The following is a 17,459-nucleotide window of genomic DNA, read 5'->3' on the forward strand; positions in this document are numbered from 1 at the left end:
TTGATAGAAATCTTTTAAGGCTCGGCTGAGAAGATTGAACTGTTTAGGATCTGCTTCTTCATCTTGCACCTTAACTCTATTTATCCTCTTAACCTTCCACTTTACTTTATGAGAATATATCACAGATACTTTGCATTTCTTACGTGCAAAGGTACTGCCTTCAACATGTTTCTTTCCCTCAAGGGGTTAATCATTTAGTTTTAACATATATAATATATACTGTATTGGAAATATAAAGCAGTATAGAATCAATTGGGTTCTGCTTACAAGTTCAAAGAGATTTTCAGAAGAACGTTCAATTTACAGGATTAGGGAATGTTTAGAGAAAGTAAAGAAGGAGGACAGATGGTAGGATTTGGATGGGCAGATAGGAGGTAAGTGAAAGACACTGTAGATTGAGGACAATATAATTAATAATGGGTAGAATATTGAAGTTCAAGGCATGTTTAGAAGATATTGTGAGTAAACGAGACCTTGACAGGAGGTCCCATTAAGAGTTGTGACTATATTATGATTTGAACCCGAGAGTGAGTGATAAGGCTTGTAAGAAGCAGAAAAATTTGGAAGGTTTTGAGTAGAAAGTACTATGTAATTAGTATCTCAGGATCTGATGATTGTAGAGGAAGGGATGAGGCAGGCAGACTCATTGTTGTGGTTATGAGTTAAGGGTTGACTTGAGAACTATTAAAACAAGGTAGAAGCAACAGGAACAGAAGGGGCTTATGTAAGCAATACTACTATGCAAGATCTAACAATACTTGACATGGCAAATTAGGGGGAGAGGCATAGTTAGGGAAGATATTACTCGGTTTTTTTGACCCTAACTTGATGGCCGTAATATCATACAAGAATTCGAAGAAGGCAAGACTGTTTTGGGAAACAGGTAAGTTTGGTAGTAGGTGTGTTGATTTTGAGTTGAAGCAGAGCAGATCTGAGGAGAAATATTTGGGTATTTAAAGATGTACAAATGTGTAGTCAGGGTCCCACTGCAAAAGTGATGGCATATTCAAATTAGGATAACTTTTAGAATGTTTTAATAAATGGCTAGTTACAAATGTGTGGGCAAGCATAGGGTGCCCATAAGAAATAGGGCAGTAGTCCAGAGGTGGCAGCAGCAGAGCTCCTTCTGTCCTTTGGCCTGAGGCCCAAAGGGAGGGCATGGTTACTGGAACCCAGAAGAAGAGAGCCCTGGAAAGAGGGTCACCTTGGGAGAATCTGGGACCTTTGGTCAAAGGATGCAGCTGGCTTGAGGGTGATGCTACAGGGAAGGAGCCAGGGAATAAGGACCCTGATTTTGTTCTCCTTCTTCCCTCTAATTCCCTGCCAAGGCTCTCCACTGATCAAATGCAATCTAAAGCTATGGGAGTCCTGTTGAAGTCAGCCTTCTGGGACAGAGAGCAGCATTAAGAAGGGTGGAGAATAGACCTGGAGGGGCAAAGGGAACATATCTAGTACAGTTGAAGCTTATAAAAGAAAGATCAAGGAGAGACTGATTTGGGAATCATCATCATCGATGCCATGGAAACATATGGAATCTCCAGAAGGAAAGGTGTTTGAGAGATTTCTCTAAGGGAGAAGGTATTTATATTCCGTGTTTGTCTTCCTGTGATCAAGAACAAAGGACACAAAATTAAGGAATTGACCTTAGGGAATGTTTACATTAAAAAAATTTTTTTTCTAATGTTTATTCATTTTTGAGAGATGGAGAGAGACAGAGCATGAGTGGGGGAGGGACAGAGAGAGAGGGAGACACAGAATCAGAAGCAGGCTCCAGGCTGGGAGCTGTCAGCACAGAGCCTTCGGGGCTCGAGACCATGGACCGTGAGATCATGACCTGAGTTGAAGTCAGATGCTCAACTGACTGAGCAACTCAGGTGCCCCCGGGGAATGTTTACATTTTGAGAAACCTGAAGAAGAGCCAAGAGTAATCAATTAATGATAGAAAATCCTATTCCTGAGATTAATATTTTTTTTCTTCTAGCCTTTTAAGTAGTTCTCTTTAGTAGAAAAAGGAAGAATATTGATTGGGTTAGTTAGTCTTGGTTTTAGACTTCTAATTTATCACTTACTTATCAGTATTTAACTTTTTGGGGGCCTGTTTCACTGTCATGAAATAGTAATGCAAGGTTGTGAGGACTACATAAAATAAATATATAAAACACAGTGCTTGTGATGTAGTAAGTGCTCCGTAAGTATCCCTTTAACTTCATTAGGTCCTTTCCCGTGCCTTCAAATGTATAGAAGGTCTTTTATACATTAAAACAACATTTGTTTACTTTTCCATTGTGTTTTTCTCTTTCCTTTCACTTCACTTTTTGTAAAAAAACAAGTGCTCTATACCTTCAGTGTGTACTTTTTCCTTGTCATTCCTTCCTTAGCTTACTGTGTTTTGGCACCTACCTTTATCATTCTCCAGAAGCTCTTTGTTTATCAGATTTCAAAAGACACTCCTCTGTGAAATTCAGTGACCCACAGAATCATCCAGAAGTAGGTCCTTCCTGTTCTGGCCTTCTTATCTACTGAAACATTGTACTCTAGCTGTTTTCCTTATTGCCCCTTGCATGGACTGTTTATGCTTCTGAACTTTTGCTCAAATACATTTTTCTATCAACCTGTGTTCAGGTATTATCCATTTTTTTAAGGCCCAGCTACACGAAACTTTCCTCAGTGATTCTGGCCTGCATTAAATGCTCCCTTTCCTGATCTTCTGTTAGACCATCTGGACTTAGGCACTTGATCATTGCTTTCTTATACTGTTCTTGTGTGTATACATATTCCTTTTGTTTTCAAAGTAAACGTAGAAGTCCCTTGAAGACATACTTTTTTATTTTGTTGAATACAGTGTACAATATAGTATTTAACACATAATTGCTAGGAAATACAGATTGAAACAAATTGAGTTTTGACTCAGTATTGCAGTATAATCAAGAACCATCTATGTAAAATCTTAAATATATTTTCTTTTTTTTGGTACCAAATTAAATGTTGAATACTTTAGGGTTATTTAAAATATAAAAAGGTAGTCATCCAAAAATATAAATATGGCTATCCAAAATATATCAAAGCCCATAATGTTGTCATACTAGATTAACTTCATCTTAAAATCACAGTAGGCTTTAATCATTTGTGATTATACCTAAATTTGATTTTTTTTACAATAAAATCAATACATTCCCATTGGAGAAATTCGGAAATATTGCAAAGAGAAACAGTGAAAATCACTCATAATCTTACCAGCAAGGGAACAGTAACTATTGCTTTTTATATGTCCTGCTGGCCTTGTTTAAATGTTATATAATACAAGTGGATTTATTAATCTTTACTAACAAACTGGCTGAAAGCAGTCTGGTAGCTTCTTACTTCTCTTCTGATCATTGGGAGCAGGACTTTGGTTTTTAACTAGGTATCAAAACATAAAAATTTTGTGTTAATAGTTAAAGAAATGATCAGGAAAAATTAGAAAACTTAGGCATCTACATTTATGAACAAAATTGTGTTTAGGGGTTAGTTGAAAAGATAGACAAATGATCAGAATTTTTACATAACTCAACAAGAAAGCACTGCTTTTAAAAAAAAATACATGGAAGTTTAGCTTTTTGAAATGCAGTTTAAAAAAAGAAATGAGATTTCTGTCTTGAAAAATAAGTTCAGGAGCCAAATTTCTTTTCTTGAAAAGTCTCAAGACTAGGTTGACTTCATGATGAGCTGTGATAACTTTTGTATTTGTTATACCATCAGAAATCCTCCCTGTGGCACAAAAGGACTCTTTTAATTAGAAAATATTGTTGCCACAGGGAGGTAGAAGATCGACATGAAAAACTGGGGATCTGAAAAGGAGCCCCTATCCTAGGATTACCTGAAGGTGAAACAGATTGAGCCAGAAGGAAGACAATGCTGGTAGGTTGGTTTTTCATTTACTAAGAATGTTTACAATTTTCCATTTAATTACAATTATTTCAATATACCTATACCATATTTTTGTTTCAAGAGTGACAATGATTTCTCCTTAAGGAGGGAGAAATAATGTAACAGTATCTTTCCTCCTAAACAATTTGTTACCTGTGCTAACCCCTGCCATGTTCCTAATATTTGTTTCTTTTTATAGATTAAGCTCTAGGGCTGTTTCATGCCTCCACTTACTTAGATGCTACTACTGACCAACATCTTCCGTCCTTTTTTCTGCATTTCTGTTATTTCTGTTGCTTCTAATCTAGACTTTTTCTATATTTTTTTAAAGAAGTGTTTTCTTCCAGTTATCCATTTTGTTGAGTTTAGCCTAGTCACTAGTTTTCTAAAAAGGTAAAATGTGAATCTGAAGTTCCTTTCGTTTTTATTCTAGAACTGTTTGAATTATAATTGTACTGTGATTTGGATCAGTTAGAAAGCATTATTAGAGAAAAGTTTTTAATATTTTAGTAAGTATATTTCATTTAGCCTAAGATGCCATCTATTGTAAGAAACATTTTTAGATCACTAAAAGAAAAAAACGCTGCCAATTATAAATTTTAGGATACCATCAATTGTAAGATACATCCTAGTTTCAGAGATGTTAAAATGTGAAAAAGCGTACATCTTAGAATTAATGAAATATGGTATCATGCAATTATTAATCTTCCTGAAATTCCCATTTACTGGGCATTGGACATTAAAATATCAGGTTTTTAAAAACTGGAGGTGAGTTGTGGTTGTGGAAGTCCCTAAATGTGTTGAGTAAGGTCTCTAAGTAGAGGGTGTTTAAGTGGAAAATCATTTAACTGTATTGTTTAAAAGTATACAAAGTAGCTAGAAGGTATTAAATTATGAAGAGTATAGAAGATGAAAAGTTTTAATATGACACATTTACTTAAATCAATAAATAGAGTTTTATCATAATTGTTACTTTATAATTGGACTTTATGATCCAAAAGGAAAATGAAGTGAAGCTTCTGCTTTCTAAACTGTTATTTTATTTTATTTTTTTAATGTTTATTTTATTTTTGCGAGAGAGAGAGTCCACATGGGGGAGGGGCAGAGTGAGAGAGGGAGACACAGAATCCGAAGCAGGCTCCAGGCTCTGAGCTGTCAGCACAGAGCCCAATGTGGGGCTCAAACCCATGTACCATGAGATCATGACCGGAGCCAAAGTTGGTTGCTTAACGACTGAGCCACCCAGGTGTCCCTTTAAGGGCTCTTTAAAATATCTGCCAATTTTTAGTTCACTTGAATGTATGTTTTACAGATTATTACATGAAGGAAAAAATAGTGGCCAAAAGTAAAGAACTACCCTGTCAGTTAATAAAGGAGAAATGAAAAGGAATGATTTAAAAATTTTTTTTTTCAACGTTTATTTATTTTTGGGACAGAGAGAGACAGAGCATGAATGGGGGAGGAGCAGAGAGAGAGGGAGACACAGAATGGGAAACAGGCTCCAGGCTCTGAGCCATCAGCCCAGAGCCCGACGCGGGGCTCGAACTCACGGACCGCGAGATCGTGACCTGGCTGAAGTCGGACGCTTAACCGACTGCGCCACCCAGGCGCCCCAAGGAATGATTTTAAATGGTATTTGGATGCTGTAAGAAACATGTATTTTATATAAACGGAAAGAGAAGTATATCTAGAAAGTAGATCATTAAAGGATGTTTACTTTTGGAAACTAATAGCATTCATTCCTTTGCACTCAAACTTTTTACGTTTTAATTTTTAATTTTCAAACTTTTATTATTTTTTTATAAGTTTTTAAATGTTTATTTATTTTGAGAAAGAGCAGAGGAGGGGCAGACAGTGAGAGAGAGAATCTTAAGCAGGCTCTGCACTATCAGCATGGACATGACCACGAGGTCATGACCTGAGCTGAAATCCAGAGTTAGATGCACTTAACCGACTGAACCGTCCAGGTGCCTCCAAATTTTTAATTTTTTAAAGCACTAGTTAACTTTCAATTTTGCTATATAACAATGTGTCTGAGTAATAAATTTTTTAGTTTTTATTTTGTAATAGTTTTTTATTTTTTTATGTTAGCAAGACAGAAGGAGAACATGAGCAGGGGAGAGGGGCAGAGAGAGAGAATCTTAAGCAAGCCGCATACTCAGTGCAGAGCCTGATGTGGGACTCGATCTCACCATCATGGGATCATGATCTGAGCCAAAATCAAGAGTCAGATGCTCAAAAGAACTGAGCCTCTCAGGCACCCCAGTAATAAATTTTAGACTGAGGAGAGGGCTAAATTTGGATTGTATAGAATTTTAAATGAGTGCGGCACGTGGGTGGCTCAGTTGGTTAAGTGTCCAACTTCAGCTCAGGTCATGATCTCACAGCTTGTGAGTTTGAGCCCTGCGTCGGGCGCTGTGCTGACAGCTCAGAGCCTGGAGCCTGCTTAGGATTCTGTCTTTCTCCCCTCCCCCACTCATGTTCTGTCTCTCTCTTCTCAAAAATAAAAAAAAAACATTAAAAAAAAAAGAATTTTAAATGAGTAGCACACAAGGTTATAAATGTTGCCAAGTAGGGATAGCTGAAGGTTCTTAACTGTAGGAATGCTTTAAAACATGTCTGGGTAAATTCATCCTCTACCAGCTCTTCCTAAGGGCTGATGCATGTTGGGCTCAGAGTATGTTGGGCTCAGAGTATCTTGTGGTAAACAAGACCTTGTCTTTGCTCTCACCATGCCTTCAGCTTTGTGGGCAATGAACAGTTAAACATATTATTATAACTAACTGTGATGGCTGTTATGATAGGATTAATGAAAAGTTTAGGGAGTATACAGCTAGGGAATGCCTAGGAGGACAGAGAATGCCTCCCTGAGAAGTGACATCTGAACAGATTTGAAGGGTTTGAAGTAATTAGCCAGGCAGAGAATAGCGTGGTTGAAAGTCTGGGAGGAAGGAGAACATGGCCTATTTGAGTTGCAGAAGGGAATTCAGTATGGCTAGAATATGGATTATGAAAGGGAAAGGGAATTAAAATGAAGCTAATGAGGTAAAAAAATCTTATTGCTGAGGACTTTGTAAAGACTGTATCTTGTAATTGTAAGGCTGAGGACTTTGTAAGATTTGTATCTGTTTGTTGGGCCTTACCTAAAGCCCAATAGGAAGCCTTTTAAGAGTTTTTTAAAAAGTATGTTTTTTTTATACAAATTTAGTTGTTTCCCAAACAGTACTGTAAATGAGAAGTAAAACAAGACAATCAAAGCATTACCGAAAATGACGAAAATGACGTCTGAACTCCGTAGCTTCTCGTTCAGAGCTCCCTAATAGTTAGCTATTTTTATTCACCTGCCACTAAATTGTCTGCCTCTGTAGATTTGAGCTTTAGGTGTGCTCATCGCCTATACTAAGCTAAAAATTACAGAGATTAAAGTAGTTGCACATCTAGCCTTTCTTTTTGGAATTCAAAGCTGGGTGCTTTGGTACAATGCTGTTTCAGGAGGAGGAATCATTGTCCCTTGTGCATCCTCCATGACCATTTGTAAACTGGGAAAGAGACCCATGAGTTTTCTCAGGTTCAGGAAGGCGCCCATCATTTAAAGGAGGTCAAGAACATTTTCAACGCAACTATTAACTTTTGTAGAGTTGTTTCATCTTGTTGTGTCATGTACCTCTTTGATCACATGGTAAATTCAGCCTGTCGACCTTCTCACGGAACAACTTTTTAAAATATATAAAATACAATAACTAGGATTACAAAGGAAACAAATATATTGAAATATAGCTTTTGAACTATTTTTAATTGTGATATATTAATGCATATGCTTCTTTAATAATGAATCATAAAATGAGATCTAGTGGCAGATCTAATTTATGTCGATAGATAGTTATGACCATAAATTACATTTTGAGATATCTGTAACAACTATAATATGAAAATATTTATGATATCTATTGGTCAGGAAGTCACAAAACTGCCCAAACTATTGTGATTTGTGCCATTATTTAAAATTAAAATGCTTAATTTCAGTTAAAATCTAAAAAACAGTTTTTCTAGGTTTCATCCATATATTATTATTTTAGCTGTCATCTACCTTTTTCTCATCCTTTCTTGCCTATATTCTGCCCTACTGCTATTCTCTTTTTCCTAACAAGTCATAGTGGGGATCTGGAAGCCATTTTATTTTTTTTTTAAATATTTTTTGTAAATTTTTTTAATGTTTATTTATTTTTGAGAGAGAGAGAGAAGGAGAATGGAGGAGGGACAGAGAAAGAGGGAGACACAGAATTAAGATCAGGCTCCAGGCTCTGAGATGTCAGCACAGAACCCAACGCAGGGGTCAAACTCACGAACCATGAGATCATGAGCTGAGTTGAAGTCAGACACTTAACCGACTGGGCTACCCAGGCACCCCTGAAAGCCATTGAATACACTTTTATGATCCCTGCTAAGAAAAAAAAAGCCTCTCAACTATGTAGTGGTTGATTGATTGACCTAATTTAACTTATTCTAAAACATTCTAATATTTGAGCATTTAGTATATTTCTTTAAAGGCTCATTTAATATTTTATGACCTATTTGTCAGTTTGAGATCCATCTATTTCCGTGACAAAAATTTCTGTGGCCAGTGGTTCTCAAACTTGACCATACATCAGAATCATCTGAAGGACTTGTTAAAATACAGATTGCTAGGCCCACCTTCAGAATTTCTGATTCAGTGGATCAGGGATGGGACTTAAGAATTTGCATGTTTCACAAGTTCGCAGGTGATGCTGATGCTGATGCTGTTGGCCCAGGGATCATACTTTGAGAACCATTATCTAAACTATTGGGAATGACAGCACTGAAAGAGAGCTTCTGCCATTGTGAAAACCCAGTTAATACAGTAGCTTCTTACCATGTTGTGTTATTTCCATCACAGAAGATTGATATTGGGGGTGAAAAGATACCAAAATTCTTTCAGGTCTATATGAGATGATGTAATGAATTACTATTAATTAATTCATCAGTAAATATTCATGGAGCATCTACCATATGCCAGGCACTATTTTAGGCATGGGCTAGCCGGGTAGACAAGACAGGCAATGTATCTACATTCCTAGTGCTTAGAATTTAGTGAAGAAAGCATGTAAGTTTGTCATACTGTAAAATTGTTTTGTCACAAATCAGATTATATAAATTAACATCTCCCAAACTGGTTTTTTGTAGATTTAATATTTGCAATTAAGCTAAGATCATTTCTTTTCAAGCATTTGAAGCAGCAGATAAATTCTCCCTTTTCCACCTTCATGTGACAGTTATTAAATACAGATGAGATACTGGTAAACTTAACATTTATCATGCACAAAGTACCTATTATATACAAACAACATCATGGCTCCTAGGGAGTAAGTGATTCAAAGTCGAATAAGACATGGTGCCTGGCCTTAAGGAAGCTTACCACCTAAATTGAGGAAAACTAGCATTCAAGGAAATAATACTGTGGTGTAGGTACAGTTGCAGAAAGGTGAGGAAGCACAAAGAATTGCCAAGTATGGTAGCTAATCTAAAAGTTCCAGATTGCGTTATAGCTATATGGTGGTTCATTTTAAATTTCATCATAAAGGCATAGCTGACAGTTAAGGCCTCTGGCTTTAGGGGCAGAGGAGCAGGTCAAATGGAATTAAGCATTCCTAAATCTCACCATTTTAATTTTTTTATGTGTGGAAATAGTACCACAAAACACGAGTGACTTTTTTCCCATTTTTCTTTTTCCCATTCATAAATCAGGGGACATTGAAAGAACCCAGCCTGTTTGCAGTGGTTAGCTACCATTTAGGAATGGGATTAGGAAATGGGATGGTACTAATTGTTATTTAAAAAAATTTTTTATGTTTCTATATTTTTTTTCATCAGTATACCAGGGAAGAAAGAATGTAGCCCATTTCCTCTCTTTTGCTTAGGCATTGTTAAGATATAATGCCAGTTTTTATAAGAGATAACCCATATTCTCCTAATTTAAGGTCGGTGTTTGATCATAACTGGATGTTTGATTTCTTTTCACTTTGTAAATCAGTCAAAATACATATCCGACTTGAATGAACAGTTAAATTTTAAAATTTAACTGAAAAGATTTTTCATATGTTTTATATTAGGTGGGTGGTGATCATAGGTAGTTATTCTCCAGGATAACTTATTTATTATTTTCTTCTTATTATTTATTTAACAATATATTCAAACAAAACAAATTACTTGTTAGAACTTGGGAGAGATTTTCTTAAAACTAGACAACCTTGCAAAAGATCATTCTAGGAAGTTTTACATCAAAAAGGAAAGAGTTATAGCTCTAATTTAGTTAGTGAAAAGGTACTTCTTATTATACATGATGTTTGACAAGACTTTTAGGAAAACCAGAATTCTTTTGCTTCTTCTATATTACCTTTTTTTTACAACTTAATTCTCAGAAAATAGATAGTCAGAATAATAAGTTAGAATGAAAAAATTCTTTTCAAAGGAAACCAAGAATTGCTCTAAGAGGAAAAAGAAATGGAAAGGTGCTGATTTCTTCCTGAGACATTTGCTTGCTTTCTTTTTTTTTAATTTTTTAATGTTTATTTATTTTTGAGACAGAGAGAGAGCGTGAGTGGGGTAGGGGCAGAGAGAGAGAGAGAGGAAGACACAGAATCTGAAGCAGGCTCCAGGCTCTGAGCTGTCAGCCCAGAGCCTGATACGGGGCTCAAACCCACAAACCGTGAAATCATGACCTGAGCCGAAGTCAGGCGCTTAACCGACTGAGCCACCCAGGCGCCCCCAGGCTGAATTCTTATACTTCCTAAAGGAAGTAAAAGAGCATGAGGACCTGAGACCATTTGTGGAGTTATCTGAGATGGCTGTTGTACACAGAGCATATTTGTGTGTGTGTGTGTGTGTGTGTGTGTGTGTGTGTGTGTGTGTGGCTAGAATAAGAAATTAGATATGGCCCTAACTGTAAAGGATGTTGCTTTTTATTGGGGAAAATATATAAGAAAACAACTCTTTAGGAGTGCCTGGGTGGCTTAGTCAGCTAAGCGGCCGCCTGTGGCTCAGGTCATGATCTCATGCATGGTCTATGAGTTTGAGCCTTGTGTCAGGCTCTGTGCTGACAGCTCAGAGCCTGGAGCCTGCTTCTGTTTCTGTGTCTCCCTCTCTCTCTGCCCCTCCCCCACTCGCACTCTGTCTCTGTTTCTGTCTCTGTCTTTCTTTCAAAAATAAACATTTAAAAAAAAAAAAAAGAAAAGAAAACTCTTTATAACCGAAGGTTCAAAGAAAATCTGTGTTGTAAGAATGAGAGAGAGAGCTATTATTTATTTTGGTGGAAAGTTCATATTTTAGCTGAGCCTGGGAGAATAAAATTTCATTTGAGAAATGTTAAAGAAAAAAAATCAATGATCCTTGTTAAAGCACCATAAGGAAGACTTTATTCAAGAGGGGGGTACTATTATGATAAGGATAGAGACCACTGTTACATGATTTTGCAGTGAGGGAGAGAGAGAGTGGGCTCAACTCTGAGTGCAGCATAAGCAAGTGGTAATTTATGGCCAAGGAGCAGAGTCATTGGATGGAAAATTTCTAAGAGAAAACATCAGGAATGGAGGGGTGGGGGTTCTGGTTAAACAGATTCTTGCTAAAGACAGGCCAGGATGATCACACATTAGCTGGGGATTTGGGAAGGATGAGGAACCCGATTAGATATGGAGAGTAATCAGATATGGAGGATGGGGGATTCTAAACAGACTAGCTAAACTGACTTAGAGTTCTTGTTAGAATGGGATTTTACAAGGAAGTACACAGATGGGCCTAGGAGAAGGTTCAGGAGCCTGACTAAAGAAAGTTTGGTAGACAAAGAATCTTTGTTCAGCAGCAAAAGATTTTCTGGTTGAGAAGTCATCATTTATACCTTCTTCTACCTTACCTCCTAGCCCAAAACCAGATCATGTCAGTTTTCAATTTTGCCTCCAAAATATATCTTGAATCTACCAGTTTCTTTCCATCGTCATTGCTCCTAGCCTAGACTAATCTGTAGTTATTTTATGTGAGTTATGACCATGGTCATTGGCCTTCTAACTGGTGTTCTTATTTTCACTCTTGGCCCTTCTGCCTTTCACTCCAAACAATCCATTCTTTATATAGTAACCAAAGTGATTTAAAATATATATTTATAAATTTAATCATTACATTCCCTTCCCTAAAACCTTGCAGTGGGTTCTAATTGCACTTAGGATAATATTCATAATTTTTAACATGGCCTTCAAGACACTGAATATTTTGTCTCCTCTCATCCATCTAGAAACAATAACAACAATAATAGCAACAAAAACAAAACCGTAACATTTAAAATGTATTTACCATATTGCCAGGAATAGTTCTTAGGTCTTTACATATTAATATATTTAATACTTTCAACAACCCTAGGCTGTGAATAACTTTTCCAAGGTTGGACAGCTATTTAAGTGGTGGAGCAAGGATTTAAATTCAGGTTGTAAGCCCAAGCTCTGAAGCATTTATACTCTGATGAATTATATACATCCCCCTCCCCCCATTTGCACACTGTTGTCTTTTATATATATACACACATATACACACTGTTGTCTTTTCGCATTTCCATTAATCTAAAATTTACCTTCACATGGTACTCATATACACCATTTGCTTTCTGGGACAGAGTGCTTTCCATTTTTCAGTTTCTTACTCCTGGTCATCCTTTAGATCTCAGTTTAAATGTCACTTTCTAAGAGAAATATTGCGTTTAGCTGATAAAAAGTCAATCTCCATTAGGACTGTTCTGTTATTTTTGTCATAGCCCCCCATTTTTCTTTTTTGGTTAGCACCTACAACTTTGATACAATAAACTCCCACAATGTGAGGGTAAATAATTCCCAAAACCTCAAATTGCATGGAACATGGCATTATTGTGAGTTTAATAAAACAGCCCGAGACAAGCTGTGTGGAGAAAGACGTGTGTGAAAGGGGTTCCAGGACTCAGACTATGGCATCCAGATCAGTCTAAGGTCCGGCTGTGGTTTGGTGCCACCTGGTGGGTAGTTGTGTACTCCAGTGACGGTTTGAGGGTAGAGTGGAAGATGGGAGCCAATTACCGTGTATTCATTATTCAGTACATTACCATGTATTCATGTATTCATTAAGTTCTGTTCTATTTATATTTACTTGTTTAATGTTTCCACATGATGCTTCATAAAACCAGAGGGCTTATCCTTTGTGTTTACTGGTATTGCTCAGAGCTAGGCACCAAATAGGTTTTCAATAAATTATTTATTGATGGGTGAGTGAATGAGAAGACATCATGAACCAGAACAATGTCAGGAATTTTGGATTTTATTTAGATTAGGCTTTGTAGTGGCATATGGTAGAGAGAGATAAGGCTAGAAAGATAGAGTGGAACCAGATTATGGTAGCCGTTGAATAAAATAGTTAGGAACTGGGTGAAATGTGAGCTGGAGAAATTGAGAAGTGAAAAGAAGGACATTTATTTTAAGCAACTAGAACATACTGAAATAATAGAAATAGAAGGTATAGCTTCCAGAATACTAAGTTGGGGGTAGGAAATAAACTAAACGTGATGAAATCTAACAAAAGGCAACAAAGGAGAAAAAATGGAAATACAAATAATAAATCAAGATAGTAGAAGTAAGTCCAAAACATCAGAAATCATATTAAAATAACCTGTTGTGATCTTAACATGAGCCTGTGTTATTTTTAACAGATAACACAAAACAAAATGATGTAAATAATAAAAAGGATAGAAAAAAAATATTCACCTGAAAAATGCTAACCAAAGGAAGCTGGTATAATAAAATAGAATTTAGGGTGAAAATTTTTAATTGCTATGGAGACTCTTCAGACTGCTAAAAGGAACAATCCAGAAAATATAAATCATCATAAACCTATGTGCATCTAACAACATAGCTTTGAAATATCATTTAAAGCAAAACCTTTCAGAATTGCAAGGAGACGTAGACATTCCTACAAAACAATGGGACTTCGGTACACCTCAGCCAAAATTGCAAAATCAAGCAGATACAAAATTAAAAATGGGATCAAAGATTTGAACCATAGGACTTACAGACTTCATAAAGTAGAGATTTATAGAACATTTTTTAAAAAGTTTATTTACTCAGAAACCGACATGGGGCTCAGTGTCACAAACCATGAGATCATGACCTGAGTTGAAATCAAGACTTGGACGCTCAACCAACTGAGCCACCCAGGCGAATAGAACATTGTAGCTAACCTAATAAAATACAACCCCATACACTTTTTTCCAGATATATTTAGGTCGGTTTTTAACTGTGTACTAGGTCATAGAGGAATCTCAACGATGTCCAGAAAATCCATATCATTCAAAATTTTATCATGTCATCCTAATACAAGATATATTAGAAACCAACAATGAAGTGAAAATCAAAATACTTTACACTGGCAACTAAAAACTCATTAACTGATGAAAGAGAAAATGAAAATTATAAAACATTAGCAATGAAATAACAATGAAAGCGTTGCATATAGAAATTTGAGATGTAATTGAAATAGAACTCACTGGAAAATTTAGTAGCTCTAAATGCATTTATTGGAGAATATGAAAGATTGATATAGTGAGCATTTAGATGTTAATAAAAGACCAACAGAATAAATCAAATTAAGTAAATGAAAGGAAATGATAAAGATAAAAGTCAATATTAATGAAATAGAAAATAGATTATTGATGAAACCATAAGTTTTAAAAAATGGATGAACCTCTGTAAAGACAGACCAAAGAAAAATGAGCACTGTGAAGAAAAAAAAAATGACCAGTAGAATAGAGTTTGGAAATCATAAGAAACTACTATGAATGACCTGTTACCAAGGATTTTGAAAACCTATGGACAATGAAAAAAATATATATATAAGTTACAATTGATTCAAGAAGAAATAGAAAACATTCAAATCAACTTTTTAAGTTCTTTAATTTTACACATGTATTCCCTCATTCAAATAAAATCCACCAGACCGAGGTCTATTACTAAAATGTCAAGGGATACATACTCCCTATTATATACAAACTATTATGGAAACAGTAAAGAGGGAAAGCTTTCCAACTCATTTATGGAGGTAGTATAACTTTACTTTAAAATTGACCCAATACGGGGCGCCTGGGTGGCGCAGTCGGTTAAGCGTCCGACTTCAGCCAGGTCATGATCTCGTGGTCCGTGAGTTCAAGCCCCGCGTCGGGCTCTGGGCTGATGGCTCAGAGCCTGGAGCCTGTTTCCGATGCTGTGTCTCCCTCTCTCTCTGCCCCTCCCCCGTTCATGCTCTGTCTCTCTCTGTCCCCAAAATAAATAAACGTTGAAAAAAAAATTAAAAAAAAAATAAAATTGACCCAATATAAAAAGAAGAAAATTTCTTGCTGAATTTATGTATGATCATAGCTACAAATATTCTAAATAAATAATAGTAAATCTAGTGCTAATTAAAAAACACATAGTGACTAACTGCATTCTAGGAGGCAAAGAAGGCTATTAGAAAATCTGTTGAAGCACTTTGTGGCTCTGTCAGTTAAGCGTCCAACTCTTGATTTCAGCTCAGGTCATGATCTCATGGTCCTGAGATCAAACCCCACTTGGGGCTCTGTGCTGAGTGTGGAGCCTGCTTGGGGTTCTCTCTCTCCCTTGCTGTCTGCCCCTGCCCCACTCATCCTCTCTCTCTCTTTCTCTCAAAATAAGTAAATAAACTTAAAAAAAAATTAAGAAAAAGGAAAATCTGTTAATCTGCCATATGAATAGACTAAAAGAGAAAACCCGTACAATCATTTCAGTAGGTGTAAAAGCATTTGTTAAAATTCACCATCTTCTGAGACTTTTAATCTGGATTGGGGCTTAATGAGGTATCTATATTAAAAATTATGGCAAATACCATAATTAGTAGGGGAACAGGATGCCAGCTATCATCTCTACTAACTAACATTTTTTATGGGGGTCCTAGCAAATGTAAATAAGAAAAAGAAATAAAAAGTATGAAGATCAGAAGGGAAGAAACAAATCTGGTATTCACAAATGGTTTAATTAACACATAAAATTTAAGAAAATGCATAGATTTTAAATCTGCTTTAGAGAGTTCATCAGGGTTGCTGTATACAAGAACAATAATCAGAAAATAATAAAGATGTGGTATGCATGTGTGCATGTGTGAGCGCTCACACACACACACACACACACACACACACACACACACACACAAGAATAATACTCAGCCAAAAAAACAGAATGAGATCTTGCCATTTGTAACAACATGGCTCTAGGATGAACTTAGAGGGTATAATATGGCTCTAGGATGGACCTAGAGGGTATAATATGCTAAATGAAATAAGTCAGACAGAGGAAGACAAATATCATCTGGTTCCATTTATAAATGTGTGTAACTTAAGAAAACAAATAAAAACCAGAAACAGATCCATAGATACAGAGAACAAAGTGTTGGTTGATAGAGGGGAGGGAAGGTGGGGGGATGGGCAAAATAGGTGAAGGGGATCAAGAAGTAGAGACCTCCAATTATAAAATATAAATAAGTCATGAGGCTATACATGCACATAGAATATAGTGAATAATATTGTAAAAACATTATCTGGTGATAAATGATGACCACACTTATTCTAGTAAGCACTTAGTAATATATAGAATTGTTGAATCACTGTGTTTTTATACACCTGAAACTGATCTAACCTTGTATGTCAGCTATACTTCAATAATAAAAATTTAAAAATAAAAAAATCAAAGTGAAACAAAAAGATCCCATTCATAATAGTAAAAAAACCTTAGGTATCTAGGAATAAATCTTTTTTTAAAGATGTTCATCCATTTATTTTGAGAGAGAGAGAATGTTTGTCCACACACGCAAGCAGGGCAGAGAGAGAGAGAGAGGGAGGGAGGGAGAGGGAAGGAGAGGGGGAGAGAGAGAGAGAGAGAGAGAGAGAGAGAGAGAGAGAGAGAGAGAAGCCCAAGCAGGCTCCTTGTTCACAGCGTGGCTCGATCCCATGAACCAGGAGATCATGAGCTGAGCCAAAATCAAGAGTCAGACACTCAATTGACTGAGCCACCCAGGCACCCCTAGGAATAAATCTTAACAATAATATGCAATACTTTCATGAAAATAAGAATATAACTTTATTGAGGAGCATAAATAAATGAAGAGATATATAACTTAGGAGGAAATTCCTTTCGTCTTTAACCCACAAACACACATGGAAAGATGGACAAGGTAAAACTGTTAATTCTTCCCCAATCTATAAATTTAGCACAATTCCAGTCAAAATCTTAACAGGTATTGTTTTTGGTGGAGTTGATAAACTCTTAGATAAAGATCAAAAATAATCTAGACAATTCTGCAGAAGAGCAAAGTGTAGAGTACTTGCGCTCCTATCTTTAAGGAATGATTATATAGCCCTAGAAAAATTTTAAATGTGTTATTGGCGCACAGACAAATAGTTCATTAGGATAGAATAGAATAGAAACCCCAGAAACCGAGTAAGCATGTATTTATAAACCTGGTAT

General features: G+C 36.2%; 1 protein-coding gene across 7 annotated transcripts in view; it reads left to right on the forward strand.

The window, feature by feature from the left end:
* Positions 1 to 17,459, forward strand: part of ELF2 (E74 like ETS transcription factor 2) — a 94,526-nt gene that overhangs the window by 45,235 nt on the left and 31,832 nt on the right. Inside the window, exon 2 of one of the 7 annotated variants that reach the window (XM_030313051.1) lies at positions 3,795 to 3,897. The exons of the other annotated variants lie outside the window; for them this stretch is intronic. The gene's annotated coding sequence lies outside the window, so the exon portion shown is untranslated. The remainder of the gene's footprint in view (positions 1 to 3,794; positions 3,898 to 17,459) is intronic. 7 annotated transcript variants of the gene reach the window in all.

Source organism: Lynx canadensis, chromosome B1 (genome assembly GCF_007474595.2).
Source record: "Lynx canadensis isolate LIC74 chromosome B1, mLynCan4.pri.v2, whole genome shotgun sequence".
Classification (NCBI taxonomy): Eukaryota; Metazoa; Chordata; class Mammalia; order Carnivora; family Felidae; genus Lynx; species Lynx canadensis.